This window comes from Tursiops truncatus, chromosome 1, assembly GCF_011762595.2.
Source record: "Tursiops truncatus isolate mTurTru1 chromosome 1, mTurTru1.mat.Y, whole genome shotgun sequence".
Classification (NCBI taxonomy): Eukaryota; Metazoa; Chordata; class Mammalia; order Artiodactyla; family Delphinidae; genus Tursiops; species Tursiops truncatus.
Genome location: NC_047034.1, coordinates 51,719,879 through 51,746,915, shown reverse-complemented (window position 1 = coordinate 51,746,915; position 27,037 = coordinate 51,719,879). Strand labels below are relative to the sequence as shown.

Sequence of the window (27,037 nt, the reverse complement as noted above, 5' to 3'; positions counted from 1 at the left end):
TTTTTCTGTGCAATATTACAGATATCTTAATGCTAAAGAGAAGTTTAATCATACCAGCTAGCTTACAAAGAAAACACTTCATTTCTGATCCTGAAGCCTCAAATGGACAATTTTTTCAGGTAGCAATAGATCTTGTATCTAATTCAAGCATCTACTACTGAGGTTCAGTCCCCTGGAAATGACAGCCCGTACAAAGAAGACCAGATGGAAGAGGCAGGGAAACATACAGAAGTAAAGACGCAGGTACAGGACAAATGTCTGTGGTTCTGATAGAAGGACTGTGATCAGAACAACACCGGAGAGGTGATTTAAAGTTAGGAAACTGCAAAGGGAAAGGTAAGTCCTGAGGATGCAACCTGAGGATGCTATTGTTAACAAATACCAACATCAGAGCAACAAGAATAAGCCTTGGTGTCAACCCCACTGGAAACCCTTCATTAAAATCTTCAGCCACAAAAGACTTCAACATTAATTCATTTCCCATCTTGATCACTCTGGATCATTCAAGTTTCTTTTGTTAGGCTCTATTAACTAGAACTGGAAAAGTCCATGTAAGAAAATGGAAGATGGGGGTTGGAATTGAGTTTTGAAGGGAAGGCAAATGTCAAGCCTGGGAATGTGGTCTACATTTATAAGCCATAGGGAGTCATTGAAGGCTTCAGAGCAGAGCCATGATGCAAGGAAAGCACATTTTTTTTTAACATCTTTATTGGAGTATAACTGCTTTGCAGTGTTGTGTTAGTTTCGGCTGTATAACAAAGTGAATCAGCTATATGCATACGTATATCCTCATATCCCCTCCCTCTTGTGTCTCCCTTCCAGCCTCCTTATCCCACACCTCTAGGTGGTCACAAAGCACCGAGCTGATCTCCCTGTGCTACGCAGCTGCTTCCCACTAGCTATCTATTTTACATTTGGTAGTGTATATATGTCAATGCTACTCTCTTACTTCATCCCAGCTTACCCTTCCCCCTCCCTCTGTCCTCAAGTCCATTCTCTACATCTGTGTCTTTATTCCTGTTTTAACCCTAGGTTCATCAGAACCATTTATTTTTTTTTAGATTCCATATATATGTGTTAGCATATGGTATTTGTTTTTCTCTTTCTGACTCACATGAATGGATAAAGAAGATGTGGCACATATATACAATGGAATGTTACTCAGCCATAAAAAGAAATGAAATTGAGTTATTTGTAGTGAGGTGGGTTGACCTAGAGTCTGTCATACAGAGTGAAAGCAAATTTTTAAGAATAGTCTGGGGGAGTTCCCTGGTGGCCTAGTGGTTACGATTTCGGGCTTTCACTGCCATGGCCCTGGGTTCAATCCCTGGTCAGGGATTTGAGATTCCCACGAGCCGCATGGCACGGCCCAAAAAAAAGAAAAAGAAAAAGAAAGAATAGTCTGGAAGCCCTGTGCAAAATGGATTAACTTGACTGAAATCCACTCAAATACTAAAATATTGCTGCCATTCTTATTAAATCTTTCCATTTCTTCATTAGTTCCATCTTCAAACTCTGCTCCCTCTAAACCCCCTGGCAATATCATTTCCTAAGGGTTCCTAGCTCTCTGTCTCTGTGATGTTCAACCAGAGGAGATGCCAAATATCCTCAACACACCAGAAGTCCTGTACAACAAAGACTTGTCCTGTTCAAAATGCCTGCAGTGCCCCAGATGAGAAGCATGGTCCCTGATCTCTTTTGCTGCTCCTACTTTTGTCTTCTGTAAATTTTCTTCTTCTGTGTATCACCAGGCATCCCGCCAGTCACCTGAATAGCCGGTTAAATGGTCACTCAACTGTCATCGAACTCCTTCTCTCTTTCAGGAGCAACTGGAGGCAAGCCAACGTCCATACTGACCTAGTTCCACAGCACTTAAGATTTCCACAGTGCTTTGCAATGGTTTCTACTAGCTAATTCTCGTGTCAACACATGCTTTGAGCTAGTTTTGTTATTAGTGATTTGTAAGTGGAGAGACTCCAATACAGATGTGGAAACCTGTTCATGTCTCTTCCATTTAATCCACAGAGTCAGATTGTGGGAAGCTATTTTCAAAGTCACAATAATTCTTTCAAACCTCTAGAAAATTCACGTAGTAGGGTGTCATTTGTGAAGAAATCTTAATATAAACATCCCTTGCTTTTGGAATTTAAATACTCTGGTGGCCTAGTTATGAAAAGTGAATCTCCCTCTCCACTGGTTTTTATTATATTATTGAAGATATATTTCTGTTTTTTTAATCTCTTTAAAGAGCTGAATGCTTTATTGCCATCTCTTTGGACCTCTCTTTTGATGTCTCTTACATTTTACCTTGTATTATTGGCCCTCTTTGGGGGACTGCTATATCTTCCTAATAAACTGAAAGTGTTTTGAGGGCAAACTGTCTTATTCTTTGTACTCCTCCAGCCACTATGACAGTGCTTGGCCTATGGTAATGACTTAATAAATATTTGCTGATGAATTGGTGCTCAAGTTGATGGTTGTACCTATTGGGAATTTACTCTTTGAAAAAAATCTTCACAAAGCATTACTGTAGGGCTTCCCTGGTGGCACAGTGGTTGAGAGTCTGCCTGCCGATGCAGGGGACACGGGTTCGTGCCCCGGTCCGGGAAGATCCCACATACCGCGGAGCGGCTGGGCCCATAAGCCATGGCCGCTGAGCCTGCACGTCTGGAGCCTGTGCTCCTCAACAGGAGAGGCCACAACAGTGAGAATCCCGCAGACAGCAACAACAACAACAACAACAACAACAAAAAGCATTACTGTATTTTTCAGTAGTCTGCCCCATGTTGCCCCTGTTGCAATTTAAAAAAATTAAAAGTTTCATTTCACCACACCCATCTCTAAGTCATGGATATTTTTCTCATGACTAAGTAGCCCCTGACTCCCCACCTGTCTTCCAACCAGAAATTTACTATGCTAAATACAGCTTATAACTTATCCAGTGGAAGTGTAGTGGATAGATCATCACAATAGTCACACTGGACAAAAATGGTGACAATTTTCCACTCATTACTATGTCCATGGCCTTTGCAATGTAACTTTGCCTCTACTCCTATCAAGATGTGCAGTCTATTTTCCCATCCCCTTGAATCAGGAATAGAAAAAGAAATTTCTTAAGTAGATAAAGGAGGAAGAAGATCTACTAAAAGACCCATGGGAGGGGCTTCTCTGGTGGTGCAGTGGTTGGGAGTCCGTCTGCCAATGAAGGGGACGTGGGTTCGAGCCCTGGTCCAGGAAGACCCCACACGCCGCGGAGCAACTAAGCCCAGGCGCCACACCTACTGAGCCTGCACTCTACAGCCTGTGAGCCACAACTACTGAGCCCACGCATCACAACTACTGAAGCCCAAGCCCGCAGGCCTAGAGCCCATGCTCTGCAACAAGAGAAGCCACCGCAATGAGACACCCGCGTACTGCAACGAAGAGTAACCCCCACTCACTGCAACTAGAGAAAGCACGCACGCAGCAACAAAGACCCAACACAGCCAAAAGTAAATAAATAAATAAATAAATAAATAAATAAATAAAATAAAAGACCCCCAGGAAACCTCACATGTAGTCAGTGCATTTTAAATGCATCCCCTTTTACACCAGAATAAGACAAAGATGCTCACTATTACTGCAACTGCTTTATATAGCCCTCAATGTCTTGGCCAATGCAATAAGACATGAAGATTGCAAGGGAAGCGCAAAACTGTCATGGTTTGAAAATAACAAAGAATACACAAGAATTTTACGGAGAAAATCTTAAAGCCCACTAAATCATATAAGCTCTGATTAATGGAGAAAAACCCAATGCTCATGGATGAGATTATTTAACACTGTAAGGATGTAAATTCTCCCCCCAAATTAATTTATAAATTTAATGATATTACCAAAAAAAATTTCAGTAGGATTTTTTAACATCTCATCAAACTGTCTAAAATGAGGATGGAAGAATAAATGTCCATGAATAAAGGACAATTTTAAAAAATAAGGAACAGAAGCAGTTACTGCATTAGTTTCCTAGGACTGCAGTAACAAAATAGCACAAACTGGATGGCTTAAAACAACAGAAATATATTCTGTCAGTTTTGGAAGCTGGAAATCCAAAATCAATGTGTTGTCAGAGCCACATTCTCTCTGGGAACTCTAAGGTAGAATATGTTCCTTGCCTCTTCTAGCTTCTGTTGGTTGCTGGCAGTCCTTGGCTTTCTTGACCTATAGCTGTATCAGTGCAATCTGTCTTTGCCTTCACATCAACATTCTTTTCTGTATGTCTGTGTCTTTCCTTCTTCTGTTTCTTGCCATGAGATTTAGGACCTAGCCAGGTAATCAGGCTAATTTCATTTCAAATACCTTAATTTAATGACATATGTAATGACTTTTTTTCCAAATAAAGTGACATTCACAGGTTCTAGGGATTTGGATGTGGACAAATCTTTGTGGAGGCCACTATTCAACCCACAACACTTACCCTACCAGATATGAATGCATACTATAATGCCATGGTATAACTCTATGATGTACTGGCACAATAACAGACTAATAGACCAATGGAACAAAATAGAGCCCAGAAAGGGTTCCCAGTTGGAAATTGGATATATGGCCAGCTGACATAATAAATCAGTGGGGGAAGGATCAGTTCAAGAAAGGAAGTTTAAAAAAAAAAATAAGGATAAAATTTTAATTTAGACCCTACTTCACACCTTATATAAAGGTAAAATCTGGATGGATTAAAAACCTAAAGATTAAAGATGAATATTATATTGGTGTATGTGTGTATGTGTATATGTGTGTGTGTGTGTGTGTGTGTGTGTGTGTGTGTGTGTGAAGAAAGTATAAAAGAATATCTTTGTGGCCTTTGGGATAGGAGACAAGACCTCAAAAGCACAAGCCATATGGTGAAAATTTGGCAATTTTGATAACATTAAAATTAAGGATTTATTCTTCCTTATAGAATTCTAAATAGTATATGTAGATACTCCCTTGTCCAGAAGGTAAAGTTTGATTCCTCTCCCCTGTGGGCTGAACCTAGTGACTCACTTCCAAGAATAGAGGATGGAGAGGAAAATAATTTAACTTGACAGTGGAGAAAAGTGCCTGATAGCACCTTAACCAAGTATTTAAGATTAAGTTAACATCACCAGTGATAAGTCATGTTGATATTATGTATCCCTTGACTTGATATGATAGGAAACATATTTTACCTCTGTGGTCTTCTTACAAAAAATGTATAAAGCACAGTCTAATCATAAGAATACAGCAGTCAAACCCAATTTGAGAGACATTCTACAAAATACTTCTCAATACTGAGAAGGTCATGAAAAACAAGGAAAGACTAAGAAACTAGCATGGATCAAAAGAGACTAAGGACATGGCAACTAAATGCAATGCAGGATCCGGGAACAGTAAAAGGACATTAGTGGAAAAAAATGGTGAAATCTGAATAAACCTGTGATTTAGGTAATATTATTAAGCCAATGTTAATTTTTTGGTTTTGACACGTGTGCCAAATTACGTAAGATGTTAACATTGGGGAGAAGGTGATATGGAAACAGTCTGTAGTATCTTTACAACTTTTCTGTAATCTCAAATTCTTCCAAAATAAAATATTTGTCATATAAAAAATAATCTCTTCAACAAAAGGTATCAGAAGAAAATTGCATCAACTAAAACTGACAAAAATTAATGTCTAAAATATACATGGAATTCCAACAAATTAATGAGAAAGACAAGAAACCCAATAGTAAAATGGACAAGGGCATGACTAGACAATTCCCAGAAGGGGAAATCCAAATGACTAATAAATATATGAAGAGATGTTCTACACCATTAATACCGAGAAATATGCTAATTTACATGGATGAGAATGTGGGGATATAGGAAGTCTAGTTCACTCCTACAGAAAAGGAAAATGGAACAGTCATCTGGGGAGTAAGTTCGCAGTAATATGTGAGATGAAACGTACAATTACCCTATAACCTATAATCTGACTCTAGGGCTATCACCCCAGGAACACTCACCCAGGACCATAAAGGGGCACAGAAAAAGATGAACTTCATAGCATTGTATGTGGCAGCAATGCACTGAGCCAACAGTGGCATCTGTAACTGGGACTATAAGCAAACCATGGTGGACATATGCTCTGGAAGAAAATGCAGTGGAAGAATTAACCACATGCACACTCACCAGCATGGATAAATCCTGAAAAATTATGCTGAGTGGAAACAGTAAAAAAGAAAAGACATATACCGAAATACCATCATATAAATTTAAATGTCGTACATTTCAGTAACATATCCTAAACACATGAGTATGCATGTTGCATGTTTACTAGATATGAAGGAGATAACAGGCATAGAGATGGGCATGAAGGCAGAAAATACTAAAATAAACTCATTGTGGCTCATTGTGAGCCACAATGAGCAGGTAGATGCCATGAGCATCTTAGGATGATGACTTCAACTCTTTGCACCTGAGGTCGAATCTAAATCAAAAAGGGCAGAGGTTAGTTCTGGATGAGGGCTTGAGGAGATCACCTTTGAGCTAAGAGTATGAGTTTTAGTGTGGATAGATGTGGGAACATCTATATTGTCTTCTCAGCAGCGCTTTTTCTTTACTTATTGATTACAAAATAAATTATTTCTTAATGTCCAGATAAGTCATCCACAGATGAGAAAAGCATTGCTATACTCGGTTTCATTACAATAAGACAATAAGATATACTGACAGTACAGCCTGACACTCCTGAGTAATTCTTTACAATATCTTTATGAATCCCCCCAATTCACAAAGAACCACTATATCACATCATTTTCCTCATAATATGTATATACAATGAGTGAAAAACATTTTTTCTTTGAGTGGCAGAGGGCAGAGTGTTAGACCAGCAATGTAATCCACGGCTATGCCCCAGCATCCCATCCAGCTAGTGCAATTTTAATTCATGTTTCAATAAGAATACAAATTATAATATATTTAGAATCTGGAGGGTCATTTGCAAATAATGGAAAATGCAAATTCTAAATCAATGAAAGTCCAGGGAGTACTATACCATGATGACTACTCCAGAGCCCTGGAAGAGTTACTGCAGCTTTTCTAAGCGTTTAATATAATCTCTGAAACAACAGAGGCCATGAGCAAACCCTGCTCATTGTGACTGACAATTCGACCTGTGGCTCAGACCACTGCAGCACGGACTCTAAGCAAATCACAGAAGATTGAAATCTAAAAGAAGCTGTATATTTCAAAGCTATTAATGATTCACATTTTCAATCAGCAGATTTTTTTTCCCAGTTCATTACCCACAGATTCTGTGGATCAACAGAATATGTGTGCAGCCCACCTCCTCCTTCATTCCTCCAGTAATACAATCCTGTCCATCACTTTACCTGGTCCTGGAAAATAAAGCCAAAATATACATGTTCATTTTACCTTCATTTACTTTGGCAAGATTCCAAAAGCATGTGAAACAAAGTAAAAAATCCCAGCATCTCAGAAAGCTTCTAAAATGAAGCCAATCAAGCCGATGATTCCTTAACACAACTGATCTGACGGGAAATTGAACATGAGCTGGCAGCTCAGGCTGTGATGAACGAGAGATGCATGTGAATAAAGAATGGGAAGAGGAGAGCATCTTCAGCCTCGGGTCAGGACTGTGTCCATCTCACAGTGTCATTCCACCTCGGGGGTCTGGAGATGAAAATAACTTGGCTTTGAAACACACAAGCTATTCAAGGAAGTAGCCGACAATTATAAGTATGAAGGGGGATCTGGGAATAGGTTTCTACTGTGTAAAATTGCATGTTATTGAATTGATTGAGTTGTCATTCAGCAAAGGTGATTTTAGAAATGAAGTTAGCAGGGAAATAAATAAAGCAGAAATTCAGGTAAAATTCATTCAAGTCTTGCCACTGGTATCTGTGAAACTAAAGGATTGCAGCTTGTGAAGGTAATGTTATTAAACAAAGATGCTGAAGGTCATTCCTTGTCACCCTTTTCTATAAATTACCCCAGTGTGGCTCATTGGCTGTCACTCAGCAGAGCCACTGGCTCCCAGACTCACCTGGAGCCAGGGCCAGCCAGGCCTTATTGATATTAAGAAATCCCCATGCTGTCTTAAAGCTCTCCTAGAACCCATTTCCCATGTTCTGACCCCAACCATGACCCAGCCTCACCTCCAGCCTCCTCAGTGCCCATATTAAGCCGTCAGTTCTTGTGGTTGACAGTGGACGTTCAGAGATTTAGAAAAAAAAAAAAACCCAGCTTTAAGGCATCTGGTGAGCTAGTCAACAGTAGCACTTACATAGTCTCTAAAGGTACGCAGCAAATTCATGTTTCATTAGGGTTACCTTGAGAGCCGAGGGGAATTGACTCTGGACTGTGTCTTCCTGTCTGTTGTAGGTGCTCTATAAAAATGTCTTCAATGAATGTAGGAATAATGAACAACTGGCAGTTCCAGCAATAGAGAAAAAAACCCCAACAATCAGCATGCAATTCTGGCAGGTCTGTGCAGAGGAACAAAACCCCAGCGGAACCATATGATCCAGCAATCCCACTCCTGGGTATATGTCCAGAGAAAACCGTAAATCAAAAAGATACACGCACCCCAGTGTTCACTGCAGCACTATTTACAATAGCCAGGACATGGAAGCAACCTAAATGTCCATCAACAGAGGAATGGATAAAGAAGATGTGGTACATATACATACAGTGGAATATTACTCAGCCATAAAATGAATGAAATAATGCCATTTGCAGCAATGTGGATGGACCTAGAGATTGTCATACTGAGTGAAGTAAGTCAGACAGAGAAAGACAAATACCATATGATATCGCTTAAATGTAGAATCTAAAAAAATGGTACAAATGAACTTATTTACAAAACAGAAGTAGAGTTACAGATGTAGAAAACAAACTTATGGTTACCAGTGGGGAAAGAGGGGAGGGATAAATTGGGAGATTGGGGTTGACATATACATGCTACTATATATAAAATAGATAACTAATAGTGACCTACCGTTTAGCATAGGGAACTCTGCTCAATACTCTGTAATGACCTATATGGGAAAATAATCTTAAAAAATGTGGGTATATGTATATGTATAACTGAATCACTTTGCTGTACACCTGAAACTAACACATTATCAATCAACTATACTCCAATACAAATTTTTAAAAAAGGAAAAGAAACCAGCTGAGGGTAGAAGCAAAAGGGACACAGAGTAGCCTCCTAGGACAGAGAACCAGCAAGGAAGTAGCAAGTTTCCAGAACTTTAGCCAAGGAGACTGGGGATCAGAACAGGGCTCTAATCCCAGCAGGGAACACAAGTGTGGAATGGGATCAACTCGGCAAAGCTTAAAGGAAGTGTGTGCACACTCACCAGTCAGCTTGGGCAGGAACATCCCTGAAGCAGGCAGGCGCCACTGCAGAGAAGGAGATCTCTGGGCCTACCCCAGCTGAGCAGGGCCCAGGAAGACTGCTGACCCAACTCTCTCATCCACATCCCCACCTTTCAAAACTGGCTCTCAGGATGGTATGAATTTAGGTCAAGAACTTCCTCTATAGGGTGTTTAATGAAAGAGCCTGCTCTCGTTGAAAGTACACTAAGGAGGCATCCTCAGAAGCACCAGATTCCAGTCCAGGCTCTGCCATGACCCACATGTGCCCTTGGACAAGTCACTGAACTTCTCCAAGTCATGGGTCCTTCCTCATAATCGGAGGAAATGATTCATCTTACTGGAGTGTTGGAGGACAAAGAAGATTCCACGTGTGGAAGTGCTCGGTAAAGAACATAGCACTATAAATGTTGGCTATTTGTGCATTCCATGATACTTTATGTTGAATCCAATGTTGAACTTGTCAAATTGAATTTTCTGTAATTATAGAAATAGGGCTTTGATTTCAAGAAATTTTAAGCATCAAGCAGGCAAAATGCGTTTTGGAGGGAGCCTGAGAGGCCGTCCCCAGGCCCCTGAAATCACATTGCAATCGGTGTCTACCCAATGCATCTCCACTTAATGCAGGCTCTGCTTGAAGCTGTGATCGGCAGCCCCATATGAAGTACATTTAAGTGTCTGCCAGAGGGCATGTAAATAAAACCTTCACCGAGGTAAACAGTTGTTCAGTTTTACAGCCTGTTTGCACGTAACTTTTATGGTCCATTATGATATATGGCTTCTGTGCATTTCGAAGCGCTGGAACGTCATTCCATGTGGCATCCTCTAAGTGACTGGCTAATAAACGATTATTTACTCTCTAGTTTTCACAGCCCATGGAAGCCTTTAAACTGGAACGCTGTCCCTAACTACCCATTAGTGATTGTGGTAATTCTTCCTAACAGGATGTGAGCCAGTCATCCTGACGGCCTTAGTGGTGCAGGGAGGAAGGTTGGGTGAGCTAAGGAGGAGCCCACACTCGACCCAGAGGGCTCCACCTAAACGAAAGGTCGTGCCTGCCATTGGTTGTCGCATTGTGACTAAACATGGCACGCGTGCACTCTTAACACATGGTGCATGTCACAAACATGAAAAGATTCCAGGAAAGAATTTGGGTGCTATAAACAGCACCTGTTACTGAGTCAAGTGACTGAACCTGCACCTTCTGTTGGTTTCACACCCAAGTGACTGTTCAGTTGCTTCACATGATCTGAAGGCATAGACAAGAGAGTCAAGTATGTTTGTTCCACTTCCTGGTGACACCTGTGAATGCTTCTGGGATAGAAGGCAGGTCACTTCTCTACCCTGAGAGAAGAAGCAGCCTCCAGCTTGAAAACGAAAAGGATCTGAATTTTGCCTGAAAGATTGCTGGCTGGAATTTATGAAGTATTTTTAATAACAGTATAAATAAGAGTTTGAAAATGTTACCATGGTTGTTATAATAACAATAGTTACCAAGTAAGGAGCAGTGCTTATTGCTCATCAGAAACTCTCCTGGGCGTTTTACACATAACAGTCATGCAATATTCACAGTAAGCCAGTGAGACAGGGTTTATCACTTCCATTTCACAGATGAGAATACTAAGGCTCAGAGAGGCTAAGTAACTAGCCTGTGCTCTTGACCATTCCTCCACAGCTGGTGGAAACCCTTGTGCTCTTCATACTTTCCATATTTCCCCAGTCTAAAAAGAAACTATTTTAACTGTACAATCAGGAAGACATTTTTTCATTAGTTTTCTAGGCTAGACCTCAAAAATCAATGTTAGCTATACACAGCTGTTTTATGAGAACATGAGTCTGAGCAGGGGTCCAAGTGAAAGATGCTAAAGAAGAAGATAGAAAATGAGGAACCAGGGGTAGAGGAAGAATTCAAAGCCAGAGGAGAAAAGGGGCAAGCCAACGGAAACAGAAGAGAAGAGGTCTTCATGGAAGAGGATGATGGCATATAAAGACGAAGGGGGAGGACATTCCAGGCAAAGGGGACGGTTTGAGCACAAACATAGAGGAGAAAGCCTAAGGGTGGAGAACGTGGAAAGGAGCAGTGGCAGGAGGTTGGAGCTGGATGGTGAGAGGCTTTGAGTGTCAGATTAAGAACTTTGGACTCTGTTCCATCTCGGGAACCAGTGCCAGTTTTTATCTCATCTGGATTTTGTAACATAAAAATGTAATGAATATTCAAACTGCTATCTGTCAACTGGAAAAAGAAAGAAGCAATTGTTGACACCTACAAGATCAAAATTTTTAATAAAGCATGAAATTACTTAAGTGTCATATTTATAATAAGCATCATCTTCTCCTTTGAAGTAATGAAAAAGACGATTTTCACATTTTCAAAATACTAATGATAATTCAACACATTAAATTACTACAAACACTCAAATGTATGTGATCACGGGCCAGTTCTTCTGGTGTGTTTATTTTTTATCTTTTACACCATCCTCTGCACCCTGACGCTGTCTCAGGCACTCAGTAAACAGCGGGTACTGGAGTTTCTGGGCAGAACTCCAGCCTCAGCAGGTAACTGGAATATTAAGCAGGGAAACTGAGGCAGAAGTCCAATTATGAACTAACTCAGTGGTATTCAGAGACTGCTGCCTGGAGCCTTCTCAGGTGTTCAGGGCCCAATCCACCAGAAGAAAAACTGAATACCAGACATCCCTCCCAGCACAGCAGAAACACACACTCATTGAGCAGACTGGGTACCAGGCACTCAAGAACTCAGTCTCACAGCGGTTCCTTCACAGTCAGGAGTAACCCAGGGACCAGGGGGAGTAGAGCTTGGAGGTGGAGGGAATACATGAGTCCTCAGTCCAGAGGCTGGTGAGGGTAGAGGGGAGGCGACAGGTGCAGGGGTCTGGGCAGAGACCCTCCTAGACAAGATGCACAGGGTCTTCACCAGCTCTCTGAAACTGTGCAATGTGGCAGCCTCCTCTCCACACCTGTCGTTGGGAGAAAAGACAGGATGTTTGTTTTAGTTTTTATTTGTTTTGGCCATTGTGCCAGGGACACATGTGGTCATGTTCCAGCCCAGAAGGGGCCTGACCTAACTCTTGGACTTCATCTCCGTCCTTGCTGCCACCATCTTGGACATTTTTCTGTTCCTCAAAAGCACCACATTCTCTCCACTTTGGATATTTTGGAGTCTTCTCCTTCTGACAGGCACATCCTTCTCTCCTTGCTCTCCTCTCCCCCTTCACCTGGTTTACTCAGTTCGGCACTCACCTATTGGCTTTGTTACCGAGTCCAAGCTCATACTGCTCACTGCACGACAGGTCAATGTACCAAGAGACAAGCTATTGAGGCAAGGAATAGTGACTTCATTTGGAAAGCCAGCAGACCAAGAAGATGGTGGACTAGTTTCCCAAAGAACCATCTTCCCCAAGTTAGAATTCAGGCTCCTTTTATAGTAAAAGGGGAGGGGGTGAGGTTGGTTGTTGTAAACTTCTTAGTGTCAGAATCCTTTGCTCCTACAGCTGTCCACATAGGTCAGGTCATGATGCCCCTGTCAACCTCTGAAAAGACAAATGTTATTCTCTGTTCTGCAACTTCTTTTCTCTATATGAATTGGAAAGTGTTATACCTTTAAAGGTCAGAGCCTTGAGAATGGGCTATCCTGTATATTTCAGGCTACAGGCAACAGTTCTTAACATGTAGCAAGCAATAGAGGATGGTGTAAAAGATAAAAAATAAACACACCAGAAGAACTGGCCCGTGATCACATACATTTGAGTGTTTGTAGTAATTTAATGTGTTGAATTATCATTAGTATTTTGAAAATGTGAAAATTGTCTTTTTCATTACTTCAGAGAAGAAGATGATACTTATTATAAATATGACACTTAAGTAATTTCATGCTTTATTAATCCAAAGGTTAAAGTAAAAGGAACATCCAATATGGAGTCAGATTTGTTCTTCCCTCTTACAGCTTAAACAGTACTACCCAAGGAAAGCCCTCTCTCCCAGATTAGATGAATATCTTCATACTCCCATAGCACCTGTTGCCCCCTTTTTATAATTCTTATCACACTTGTAATTATTTGTTTGTTGTTTCCCACACCTCTAGACCATGAACTTTATAAAGCAAGGCTTGAATCTGTCTTGTTTCCCACTGTATCACTAGCATCAAGAACAGGACCAGGCACACAGCAGATGACCAGTAAATATTTGTTAAATGAGTGAGCACGTGTCACATCTCTATGGAAGATCAAATTTCTGGAAATTTGCATTAGTTCATTGTGAGTTCCTAGAGGCTGGGAGCAGGCCTGATTCGTCTTGCAGCTGTGGTACCTTGCATTGCTGCTGAAACATTGCCATCATTTAGGTCAAGAACTTCCTCTTTAGGGTGTTTAATGAAAGAGCCTGCTCTCATTGAAAGTGCACTAAGAAGGCATCCTCAGAAGCACCAGATTCCAATCCAGGCTCTGCCATGACCCACATGTGCCCTTGGACAAGTCACTGAACTTCTCCAAGTCATGGGTCCTTCCTCATAATTGGAGGAAATGAAACATTGAAACAATCCCATCTCATGCTCTCCTGTCCCCTGTCCTCTTTAAAAAGAGGACAGGGGACAGGAGAGCATGAGATGGGATTTCCTCACACCAGGCCCTTCCCCGCTCTCCAACCCCGGAAGACCAGCTTGAATTTCACCTATTCCAGGAGATCTTTCCTCTCACCCAGCCCCGCATCAGTTTCCTCCTCTCAACTCCTACAGGCCTTCATGGCTATGCCATTCCTTTGGCACTTGTTACCCCCTGTCTTTTTATGTCTCTCTCATGAGTTCCTTAAAAAGAGAAGCTGCCTTCTCTTTCCTTTAATCTCTTTGCTTCTAAATAATTCCTTGCACAGGATCAGTGCTCTATATAGGTCCATTGAGGGCTGATGAGAACCTGAATTTGTTTCCAAAAAGATTTTTATAAACTCCTTCCCTGGCATACTTTGAAAAATAGGGTAGATTTTCAGGTGTGTGGGAAAGCTGAACGAAAGCCTTTCTGGAAACAGAAAAGTAAACTACGTGAGCCTCTCTCCTAACCTTCGATTCTATGAAAATAAGTGTCATGTTGACACTGTAAAAATGCGGAAATGCTCTTTTTGTCTTCCTTCATTTTAGACAAAGCCTGACTGTGTCAGATACGCTCTGGTTTCAGAGGGCTCTGGAAGAATGGGAAGCATTCTTCACTCTGACTTCAAGTAACACTGCAGGCCCTTGTACTACTAAAGACAGAATGAGCAGTTTGCTCAGGAAAGCTGAGGATGGATTCCAGCGTTAGCCCAGAAAGGATCAGCAGCACCACAGAGGTGACCTTGTCACATCATAGATGAGGCCTGGCTTCCAGAATGGACATCCCCACACTTACTGGCACATTGCCCTGGCCCACAGATAATGCAAGAAATCTTGCTCTGCCTTTGCACCAGGATCCCTCTTGCAGGAGCTCTGCTAACCCTCTCTACACCTTACCTCATGGGCAGAGACAGGAAAGGCCGCCTCAGAGAGACCCCTGGGTGTGTCACTAATCCATGCGCCTGCTTCTGTGTCACATTTAATTACTCACTCAATACAGAGTTACCTGTACTGCAACTCCAGACTAATGAGATGCCGCAAAGCCTTCAAATTAGGGATTACAAAGTACAGCATGTTGGGCTTCCCTGGTGGCACAGTGGTTGAGAGTCCACCTGCCGATGCAGGAGACACGGGTTCGTGCCCCGGTCCGGGAAGATCCCACGTGCCGTGGAGTGGCTGGGCCCATGAGCCATGGCCGCAGAGCCTGCGTGTCCAGATGTGCTCCGCAATGGGAGAGGCCACAGCAGTGAGAGGCCCGCGTACCACAAAAGAAAAAAAAAACACAAAAAAACCCAGCATGTTGCACCAAGGTCAGTTTGGATTGTTCTAAAGCTCTGATTACTACACGATCACCTTCTCTTTAACCTGAAACCCTTTATTTCTTTATTTTTCAAAAGGGAAAATCTATAGCATGTTTTGGAGGAAGCAAATGGTGTTGCTTGGTTGTTTAACTACATGAAAGCCTTAGTGATCAATATCTAAATCCTCAAAGCTGCATTGAAGATACCTCTCTCTCCGTAATCTTCCCAATGGGGTATGGTGACTTTTGCCTTGAGGGAATAAGAAATTACCACCTCTTGATGACATTTTGCAGGGAAATAATGTAAGAGGCTGGATAGATGTTGTTTTGAATGTATCTGCATTCTTACCTAATTTAATGATCAGAGAGACCCTGTGCAACCCTTTTATCCCAATTCCTTATCATGCTGGTCTCACAAAGGTAGCAGGACTTTGCATCTCACCATATTTGCTGTGTCCAGGAAATTGGGGTCACAGAGAGCTTCCTGGACCCTGACTATACATTCCCTATGCCTGCGCTATAGCTGCTAGCCACACGTGGCAGTCGAGCGGTTGAAACATGGCTGGCCTGAATTGAGATGTATTGCAAGTGTAAAATACACACCAGACTTTAAAACTTAGAAATTTAAAAAATGTAAAATATCAAATTAATGATTTTTTTATATTTGATTACATATTGAAATGAAATGTTCGGGATATACTGAGTTAAATCAGGATTTTTCAACCTCAGTACCATGGACATTTGGGGCTACATAGTTTTTTGTTGTGGGAAGCTGTCCCCTGTGCACTGCAGGATGTTTAGCTGCATCTCTGGCTTCCACCCATTAAATACCACTAGCACACTCCCAGTTATAACAACCAAAAATTGCCTAATGACATTGCCAAGTAACCTTGTTAGACACTGTCAAATGCCCCCAGGTGCAAAATCTCCCCTGGTTGAGAACCATTGGGATGAATAAAATATATTATTAGAATTAATAACACTGTTTCATTTTACTTTTTTTAATGTGGTTACTAGAGAACTTAAAACTACACACGTGGCTTGCATTGTATTTCTGCTGGACAGCGCTGCCCTAGACTGAGCATCCTGAGATCAAGGATCTGCCTTTTCATTGTTGCATCACCAATGCTGAGAACAGGGACCCTTGGGCCTGGCAATGAGCAGGAGAGAAGGGGCAGAACCACAGCAGGTAATGTTTGCAGGTAAGGTTGGTAGGTACCAGCCCATTGAAGACATTCAGCAGACTAATAGGAAGGAAATGGGACAAACACCAAAAGGTCACAGATCAGGCCCACAGGTGCTAGAAGAACACAGTTGCAACAGTCCTAGAGTCTGAGGAAAAGAGAGTTCTTAGTAATTATTGTGAAATCACTGGCTGCCCCCGATGGCATACAAACCACTGGATAAAGGCCACTTCAGGAACCCATGTTGCCTTTTAACTGAGAATAGCTTTACTGGTGTCAAAACAATAGTAAATAAATATCATTTGGGGACACAATGTCTCAATCAGCACACAAGCTCCCAAGTCCCTTTGACATTTGTTTATTTTCTGCTTCCAGTTCCAATCCCCTTAGCCTGCCTTTCCTCAGCTGTTCTTTCCAATCCTGGGCTCACCTTCCCACACATCAGACCACAAAATCATCAAAATTTGCTATTCTTAAGGCACGCAGCATACCTCTCCACCCATCACATGCTCCCAACCTATTCTAATATGGTCACATCTCCCAGGTTGGGAACTCTTTACTCACTCCCTGATTTGCTCACTACCTCCAGCCCTTCCTAAATTGGTCCTTTCCGAATCTTCTTCTGATAGTTAGACCTTGATGAAGGTTCATGGTTCATGGCTGAGTGCAATCTCTAATGCCAGGCATCTCCCATTGCCCCCAGTAAGGCTCAGGGATCCTGTCCCATAACCTACCCCCATGTCCCCATGACAGAAAAGAAATTTTAACATTATCACTTTATCCACTAAGTTAACTTTGACTGAAAGTAACAGAGAACTCCAACTCAAAATGGCTTAACAAATAAAAGGTAGGCAACTCCACAGTTAATTTTGTGACCCAAGGACATCATTAGGGACCCAGGTGCCTTACATCATTTTTGCTTAGTCATTCTCAGAGCGTCTGCTTTGTCTTCAGCGTTGCTCCCTTAATAGTACCAGAATACCTGCAGCAGTCCCAGGGGCTCTACCCAGAGACACTGTCCAGAGGTAGGAAAGGAGCCACCTCTTCCCTGTGTCTCTATTGAAGAGTGAGAAACCCTTTCCCATAAGCCCCCAGCACTTATCACATCTCATTGGGCAGAGCTGCTTCATGTATCTGTATCTAACCAGTAACTGGCAAGGAGGATGGGACCACCAGGACTGGCTCAGACAGTGGCTGTCAAAGCGTATGGTCTTCAGACCAAAGTATCAGCATCACCTGATACATATTCTCTGACACCACCCAGACCAACTAAATTCGTGCGGGAGCCCAGCAACTGGAGTTTTAACAAGCCGTCCCGGTGATTCTGATGCATGTGAAAGTTTAGGAACCATTGGCTTAGACCAATCTAGGCCTGCTTCTGGGTTAAAGCCCTTGAAACATGTGGTCATGATAACGGTAGATATGTAACAAAATCAGGGTTCTTTTATTGGGTTGGCCAGCACAAACTCTTGGGCCAACCCAATACAAAGGAGAAAGGAGTGACGTAAGAACAGATGTTGAATAGATAGCCAACATTATCTGTTATAATCACCATGTCAGCTTTTCTTCCTTTTTGACTGGAAAAGTAGCCTTCCGATATTATACGCTTTTATTGCACACGCCCGGCAATCACTTAACAATAGTTCAAAGAATGCTTTTAGATATTCTTTAAAAAAGTTTAACTAACTCTATTTCTATGCAATAGCCAACAAAAGCAACAACCTTTCAGCAATACAGTCTTTAAAACTACTTCCCATAAAAGGTTTCATATTATCCTCAGGATAATTTTATAAAGTAGAAAGAGCAGTTGTTATTTTAATTTTCATTTTATGGAAGGGAAAACTGAAGATCAGAAAGGGCAGAATCACACAGCTAGCAAATTTTAGAGCCAGGACTCACTCTGTAGATCTTCCGGCTTCAACTCTTTCACTCCTTCCGTGATGATACCAGGCTGCCTCCTGGGTAAACATTGCTGGGCAGAGGCCGCTGTGATCAACGCATCCTATGTCAGAACTCTGTGGGGGATTGGCCTCCTGCAATGAAGTATATTAGGAAGAAAGCTATGACTATTCCATGACTTTCACCTGCATGGCCTGCTCTGAGATGAAACACTGGCATGCCAACTACAGGAAAATCTGACAGCTAGAAGAACTGGCAGAGATTTCTCCACCACTGTTAATTGTACCGCAGAGAGATTCTGCATGCTGCTGCCCGAGAAAATGAGCATTTCCATTAACACCATAGATTTAATGATTGACCTAAAGTTCAGCAAAATAGATGCGACCTTGATCACATTGAAATTACCTAAGAAGATATTTTTCTCTAGAAAATCCAAAAGATTTTTATTTTATTTTTGTGAGCTAGAAATATGGATGATTTTTTAATCCCAAATTTAAAAAATGCACACACAGTACCCATTAAAATAAATTTCAACAGTACTTTTCAACTATGGGACCCAGGCTTTAGTGTTCTTGAACAGCCATCAAACCAGGGGCTCAATCCCTAAAGATCACATGGGGTTCCTGGGGCAGCAGAACCCAAGAAACAGGGCCGTTACATTCCCCAACCCCAGTCTCCTTGTAATCTATCCGATCTCCAGCTCAGCCAGGAATTCCCTTCAGATCCTGGGAGCACTACTTACTAGAACAGCGTTGCCTGACATGGGAAGCCTATGAGCTCTACCACAGCCCGAGTCAACCCTATGAGATCCTGAACAGGCATCTAGAGACCCAGGGAACATAAAATGGCACATACTTGAAGATTCCCTGGAGAAAAGGACTTTTTCTGAAAAAACGATGTCAGCAGACTTTAGTGGAAACCCTGATTGTAGAACAAGGGCAACATCATCCTTGCTCTAGGGTTCTCCAAAGGAACGGTCATCTCCAGATTCTCTACCCTTGGCCCTGCTGCTGACTTTTCTCCTGCCTCTTGTGGCCTCAGTGTACCCCAAATGATGATCGGTGAGCCCTGAAGTTCTACAAATCGGTGCTGGACCAGCTCTGGATTCTAGCATCGTTCCAACTCGACTTGGCTTAGATCTAATGCACCTGCTCACCAAGATGCTGTCACCATGGAGAACTTTCTTCTTGATCAAAAGAAATCCCTGATGCAGCTCCACTGGGTCCTGATGCAGCTGCCAAGTCTTGTCCCTGACCAAAGTCAAACACCTTCCTGCCAAAACCCAGGTGGAAGGGAGCACATTCCCCACCTCAGTGCTGCAGGAGCACTGCAGTTCAAAGCCCCAGGAAGTACTCCACCTAAGCTGGGTTCATGAATCCTTTATTTTTGTTCTACTGAGCAGGCCAGAACAAGGTTTCTAAGCCGTGGTGATGGGTGTTTGCAGGAAACCCATGGGAGTTATTAATATTCATGTTCCCATCACACTTTTGCAAGTAATGGAAGCTTGTTTTCTGTAACACATCATTAGGTGAGGAAGACAAGTGACCGCCTAGGGTTTTGATGTACAAAGTGTGGTCACCCAAGACTCAGAAGGGACTACGGGGAGAACAGACAAGGTGAGAGGGGTGACAGTGTTAAACTCTTCTTTTGGAGACTCCCAAAAGACCCTTTTGGTGAGGGCAGACCTTCGTGGACCCTGCCCAGAGTCAGCAGTGGTGGAATCTGGGCCGGTCACAGTCTCTCCCCTCCTGCAGAGGACAGCGGGACCCAATGTGGAGTGTCTGAAGTCACAGCTTTGAGAGCACAGAGTGGGGAATTGGGATGTCCGGGCTGAGCCTCCCTGCTTTAGAGCACGGGAAGGGCCTGCAGACTCAGGAGCATAAGAACAGGGAGTCATGAGGGTCAGAAGGAGAGCATTTGCTGAGAGCTCAGGGGAGACCAGGTCTAGAGCAGCAAGGATTGAAGTGAGGGAGGTAGAAGTGTCCAGCAACTATAAGAACCGGTCAATGGGGATGGGGGCAGGAGAGTGATTATTATCCATAAGCCTCTCAGAGCTGCCCACCTGGCCCTCTCCACTCTAAGCAAGTGACCAGTTACAATGTAAGCTGTTTTCACACACCCCATTCACACCTCAGAATGTGTGGCCTCTTTGTACCTCTGTTTCCTCATCTACAAATTGGGCATAAGAGTCATACCTACCTTATTTTTTGTAAGAATTAGAAGAGTTAATAATGCATAAACATGCTTAGAACAGCACCTGGCCTGTAGTATGTTCCATTAAATGCAAGCCATCATCAGTATCACCATTAATATTATTTTGGGGTCCATTTCCCTCAACAGACTGAGTCCTCTAGAAGCAGAAACCGTGTCTCATTACATCTGTTACCCCAAAGCCTAGCAGCACTGTGCCAGGCACAATTTAATTGCACAGTAAATACCTAGTGAACGAATGAATCAATGAATGGTACATTCCCTGATCCTGCCATTGTAGGAAAGGTCTCACTCCACCCTTAGGCTACACAGAGTCATTTCTTCCTAATAGCATCATGTCATTGATTCATTCAACAAATATTTATTGATCACCTGCTCTGGGCCAGGTACTGTTCTGGGTGCTGAAAATACAGCAGGGAAACCTAAATGGCAAGACTCCCAGGCCTCCTAGAGCTCACCTTTTGTGGGGGGAAGGAGGAGACAAAGAAGAAAGAAGTAAAATGCGTTCTGTTTGATGACAATCTTTGCTACAGAGAAAAGTTCAACGACAAGAATGCCAGGGAGCAGGGGTACTCCGTGTAACTACAGTGCTGAGGGAGACTTGCTGGAGAAGGGGGTCCTGCAGGAAGTTGAGGAGGTTGGGGCACTGGCCAGGAGGATGGAGGGGAAGAACCTTCCAGTTAGAGGAAACCAAAGGTGCAAAGATCGGTTAATGTTCACTGTGCTCTGACCAGCGACACCTCAGTGACAGCTGTTACAGCCTTCCTAAAACGGAGAGAGTTTCCTTTGGCGCCTGAGCAGACAAGGTCAGCTTCAAGGCACAATCAAGTAGCAACAGCCCTTTGTTAACTAATGTGTGTTTGTAGAGTGAAACTGGATCTCTCAATCTGATCAGGAAGGGACACTGCTGACAATTCCAGATCTGTTTCTATCTACATGTCAGAAACTGTTTCGTTCTGAATATACCAGTTAAATGAGATATGAGATATAAAATGCCTAGTTCTATACCTGGCACACTGCAATTGCTTTAAATTGTTATTCCTGTTATTCCAGTTTTAAATGGTTATTCCTGTTATTCCAGTCGTACTCCCCCACCCTCCCCAATTCCACCCTCCCAAAATGCCACAAAGGAGGAAAAATACCGGAGGCGGTTGTTGCTCTATTGTCACTCGGGAAGCATGGATGGGGCAGGGGAGGAACAGGATAACTATTAGCGGACTTTTTTCTGCACCAGACTGTGAGCTGCTTGAGAGCAGCAATCTCCAGCTTTGGAACTTTGCACAATGCCCAGCAGACAACCTTCCACATAGTAGGTATTCATAACTGCTTGATGAAAAAATAAGTTGAAATACAGTGCAGCCCCAGGAGGTGGGCCCTGGGACTGTGATATGCTCATTTCCATGAGTCCTGCCTGCTTCTCAGCCAGCCTGAGCTGGCAACACCTACAGAGTGAGGCTGGACCAAGACCTAAAACCTCAGGAACTTTACTCTCTTGCTGTCCCATGTGTACACTCCCTCAAATGCCACCTGGTATTTGGGGTGGTGAGTGGGTAGCAGCCCACAAAGGGAGTTTGGGTGATTTTGCTGCCTTTAGCTTTGTTGGCATTTAGATAAATCATTCCTTTCTGTAGTTTTAAACCTTAGCTCGGTGTTCTCAGAGAAGATATAAATTATTAAACAAAGGAAAGCAACTCTGGCTTCAGATCAGATGGCAATTAGCATCACCTAGCACTAGAAGAAAGTCCGTTCATGTGGTCCATGTGTCAGCCTAAGGAGCTCACATCTTGGCAATGATGCTCAAGTTCTGGCTGATATTAATCTCAGATGTGCCTGGAATCCAGATGGACTAATTGAAGTGATTCGGACATTCACCCCTACTACAAGAAAAAAGGAAATTAAAAGGAGAAGAAAAAAAGGAAAAGAAAATGTAAATCTTGGTATAAGAATAGAGGGAATTTACGTGAACTGCTCATTTTCTATGAACCATGTATGGTACATATATGATCTCACTTTAATTTTTACATCATGAGGTAGGTGCTACTATCTCTGTTTTGCAGATGATCAAATTGAGGTTCAGAGAAGTTGAGTAACTCACCCCAAGGCACACAGCAGGTGGAGGAGCAGGGAGTGGAACCTGGATCTGCCTCGCACTAAGCTGCCTCCTCTCAGAAGAGGGCATAGGACCCCACAGGCAGCCACAAAGTACATCCCAAAGGGCTCATGGGCCATAAGCAACAATGCTCTGGGTAGAATTTAAGTGTGGACCACCCCCTTTGAACACATACCCTCAGGGGAGGGATGAATCTTCACACATTTCAGTGACATCAGAATTATTTCCTCCCTGTAAGAAAAAAAAAAGTTTCTTTATAACAAACTGAGCAAAAGTCATGAGGTTCTAAGCACTGTTTCTCAACTTTTTCTTCAGTATGGTCCCCCACTTTTGCATATGCTGTGTCCCCCCTAGTTAGAGTATAATGTACATCATATGTGTAGATAGATAGAAATGTATTATATATTTTATATTCCCCTTCAACGCTAGAACTGGGTCTTGCCCCAGCAGACACTTAGTAAATATTTGTTGAATGAATATTCGTGTGTAAAATCTATCACAGGAAATAAAAGATTATAACTGATCCAACTAAATAGGGTTAAAAAAAGAGAGACCTTTGAGCATTGATTTTTTTTTCTGATTGCAAAAGTAAATTCTCCTCTTGGAATTCAGAAAGTGACAGGAGTCATTGACACTGGAATATAGGGAGAGGGGAGGTTTAATTAATCAGGCAGCAAAACAAAAGTCTTTATTTACCTAAGAGTCCCTCTGCCCCTCCCAGACACCTCTTACCATCAAGAGTTTTCACTGCTCAAGGATGATCCTCATAGAAATGGGGGGAAATGTAGTTTAAAAAGGTAAATAAAAAAGTTAAAAGGATACCATCAGAAAGGCATGTAGGATTCCCAGGTCACAGTTCTAACTGGTCAGACAAATATTAATAGGAGGGAGAAAAGAGCAGAAGGATGTACTGAAAAGATCCTTAAACTACCAAGACAAAAATGAAATTCTGAACAATGAAAGCCAGGAAAGTTGAGAAGAAAATACTGCTTCAGGGATTCCTAGTATGACCCTTTTTACCCATCTGGAGAGACCACACACACACACACACACACACACACACACACACACAACCAATGAGAATGTTCCCGGGCCTTGGTAACCTTCCAACAACCATTGTTGCCAATTACTGTCCCTTTGGTCCCGGACCACCTGCTTGGTGTGACACAAGCCAGAGATTCCAGCTGAGCATCCCAGGACCATTGAAGTTCACATTAGCAGGTGACTTCTGAGTCTGAGGGAAGAGCCAGCTCAAACATTTCACTTGGGATCATGCCAAAAGGCAGCTGCCTAAATATCAGCCCCATAACCAGCTCCAATAATGGTCGTCCCTCTGGATAAGAAGAGTCATGTTTGCTGCCAGGATATGGGCTGCATATTCAGGTAAAATATTCAGGTAGAAGAGACTGACAGCATGATAAAAATCTAAATCTTTCTTCCTCAGAAATTTTAAACCTTTTTAGAACAAAGACCTAGAGACATCCTCTGACATACGACTCTCTGACATTCTATAGGTAACCCACACTTGTAAAATAGCTAGAACATATCCAACATTCACTATGTGCCCAGCACTGTTATAAGTATTTACAAGTATTAACTCATTTAGTTAATTCAAAAAAATTCTGAGGTGAGAAATATCATTACTCCCATTTTATGGATGAGGAAACTGAGGCCCTGGAAGGTTAACTTGTCCAAGATCACACAGCTCCAGAGCCCTCACCCTTGCCCACTACACTATACTATGTCTTATACTAGGATTGCAGGAGAACCTTAGATTTCTATCACACTTGCTGTCATTGACACAGAGAAACCCCTAAGTCTTTCCATTGGGAATACATGTGCATTCCTGAGGATTTATCCAATTTGGCAAATCCAATGAAAACTTATTCAGCACCTGCTAGGTGAAAATCAGGGCCAGATGCAGGGGCAGGCTCCATCTCGTGGTGGAATCAGGCTCTCCTCATTGCAGCTCATTGCCAAGGAGGAGGTGCACTGGTGTGGGACACTGCTTAGAGCACTACTGGACCATGATGCAGCACAGGAGATTCTGTGCAATAAGCAACAGGTCAAATGCTCCTGCATCCCTGCCTGGCTCTCTCCCCTCCTATCTAGTCCCTCAATTTCCAGACTATGTCCCTATATTTGGTTAGTGTGATAAGTTAAGCCTTCAACTTCCTACCACCTCCATCTCCCAATGCCTCAGAGGTTAACTTAGACCAGCTCTGCTCTAAGCTGTATTTCCCTGGACCATCTCCCTGTTAGATTCAATTGTCCTTGCCCTCTTGCCTTCACACACAGTGTTCAAGCCTTGGGTGTGAGAAAGGGACCAAGGAAGCCAGTTTTTAGTCTAATCCTTGAGCTCCTCAGGAGGCAAAGAAGAAACTGTGACTCTCACCTGGTGAAGCGAGCTCCCTGGGCTATGGGTTCCACATGCGGGTTTTGGCCAACAACGTGTAGTCATCAATAGTGTACTCTTGTCTGGCCATGTCTTCATGCATTTCTACCTCAAAACCAGTAGTGGTAAACTGACAGACTGAGGATTCTGATTTTCAGGATCACACCCCTTTCTGTCTCCATCTTGGAGACATCTTCGAGATATAAGGACCAATGAACCATGGTCCTTCCCTACTCTCAAGGAACTCACAATCTAGTAGAGATATAGACAAACACAAGTAGTCAGATATAAGGTAGATGGAGAACACACCACCTGTCTACCTGGGAGCACAGAGGAGGGGATGATGGATTTCAACTAAAGCAATGAGAAGAGGCTCACAGGCCTTGAAGGATGAATAGGATTTTGGTGGCAAGGGAGGGATGCATACTCTAGGTGGAGGGAGCAACACAAGTAGAGACAATGAAGCATGAAAGGGCAAGGGGTTTTGAAAAATATCAGTGATTGAAACCTTGGGTGTAGGAGCTCAATGAGAGATGAGGCTAAAACCAACCCATAGAAAATCCTAGATGTCGTATTAAAGGGCTTCTCCTTCGTCCTTTAAGAAGTAAGCAGGCTTTATAGGTTTTGAGTATTTATTTTCTGAAGATTTTCCCTACCTCTCCTTTGAACCATGGACTAGCAAATCCAGCTGCATAGCTTGACACATCTCCACTTGTAATTCTCAAATCCTAATATGTCCATACCACACTCTCCACCTTCTCCACACTCTTCCTGCCGTTTTTCCCCACTTTCCTGCTGCTAAAACCAAAAACCTAAGTGTCAACTTTTACTCCTATCTTTCTCTCACACCCCACAGCCAATTCATCAGCAAATTCTAACAGCTCAACCTTGAAAATATATCCAGAAATCCACCACTTCCCACCACCTTGATCCAACCACCATGACCGATTGCCTAGATTATTGCAAGAGCCTCCTGTCTCCACCCAGAAGCCAGAGAGGTCCTGGAAACGTGCAAGTCAGATCATGTCAGTCATTCCTCTGCTCAAAATCCAACTGTAGTTTCCCTCTCACTTAGAGTATAGGCCAAAGTCCTGACCTTGGCCCATAATCCTATATGACCTTGCCCCCCACAACCCACCCCACCACCACACCCTTCAGCGAGCTCTTCTCCTACTGCCCCCTCCTCCTGCATCCCCCGCAGCGTGCTGACCTCATGGCTGTTACTGTTCCCTTGGTCTGGATTTTGAGATGGGGAGATTATCCTGGATTATCCAGGTGGGTCCAATGTAATCAAAAGGCTCCTTATAAGAGGGAGGAAGAGGGAGATTTGATAGAGAAGAGAAGGCCATGTGATGATGGGAGCAGAGATTGCAGTGATGTGGCAACAAGCCAAGGAATGTGGGCAGCCACCAGAGCTGAAAGAGGCAAGGAACAGAGTCTCCCCCGGATCCAGAAGGAACCAGCCCTGCTAACACCTTCATTTTAGCCCCTTAAGACTCTTTTCAGACTTGTGGCCTCCAGAACTGCAAAATAATAAATTTGTGTTGCTTTAAGCCACTAAGATTGTGGTAATTTGTTACAGAAGCAATAGGAGACATACCACTGGGGATCCACCGATGCCTGTGACAAGTGGAAAGGACACTGAACAAGGATTTTTGGATCTCCAAGAATCCTTTCACTCTTGAAATTCTAAAAAAACTGTAGGGACTTTAAAAAATCATTGCAGTCTCTCCTGCTTCTGGGTCCTTCCATGGCAAGATGTTCAAGACTGAGGCCAGCTCTGTCTACTCAGCTTGGCCTCTTTTGTAGTAGAAGCTTTTAGGAAACACTATTTCTCTTCCTAAAGAGAAGCCTTCATGCCCTGAAGTAGAAATAGTTACCTTCAGGACTTCAAGACCGCATTCCCACTGCTTATGACATTCTGATCAAAGTCAGTCATGAATTAAGAACAAACTGTAGC

General features: G+C 42.7%; 1 long non-coding RNA gene across 1 annotated transcript in view; it reads right to left on the bottom strand.

Moving 5' to 3' along the window:
• The window catches only part of LOC109547193 (uncharacterized), a 473,400-nt gene extending 447,191 nt beyond the window's left edge, over nucleotides 1-26,209 (bottom strand). The window contains exons 1-2 of the long non-coding RNA XR_004526090.2: nucleotides 22,298-26,209; nucleotides 18,362-18,495 (exon numbers count right to left, since the gene is read on the bottom strand). This is a non-coding gene — a long non-coding RNA (uncharacterized lncRNA). The remainder of the gene's footprint in view (nucleotides 1-18,361; nucleotides 18,496-22,297) is intronic.
• Nucleotides 26,210-27,037: the final 828 nt, after the last annotated feature.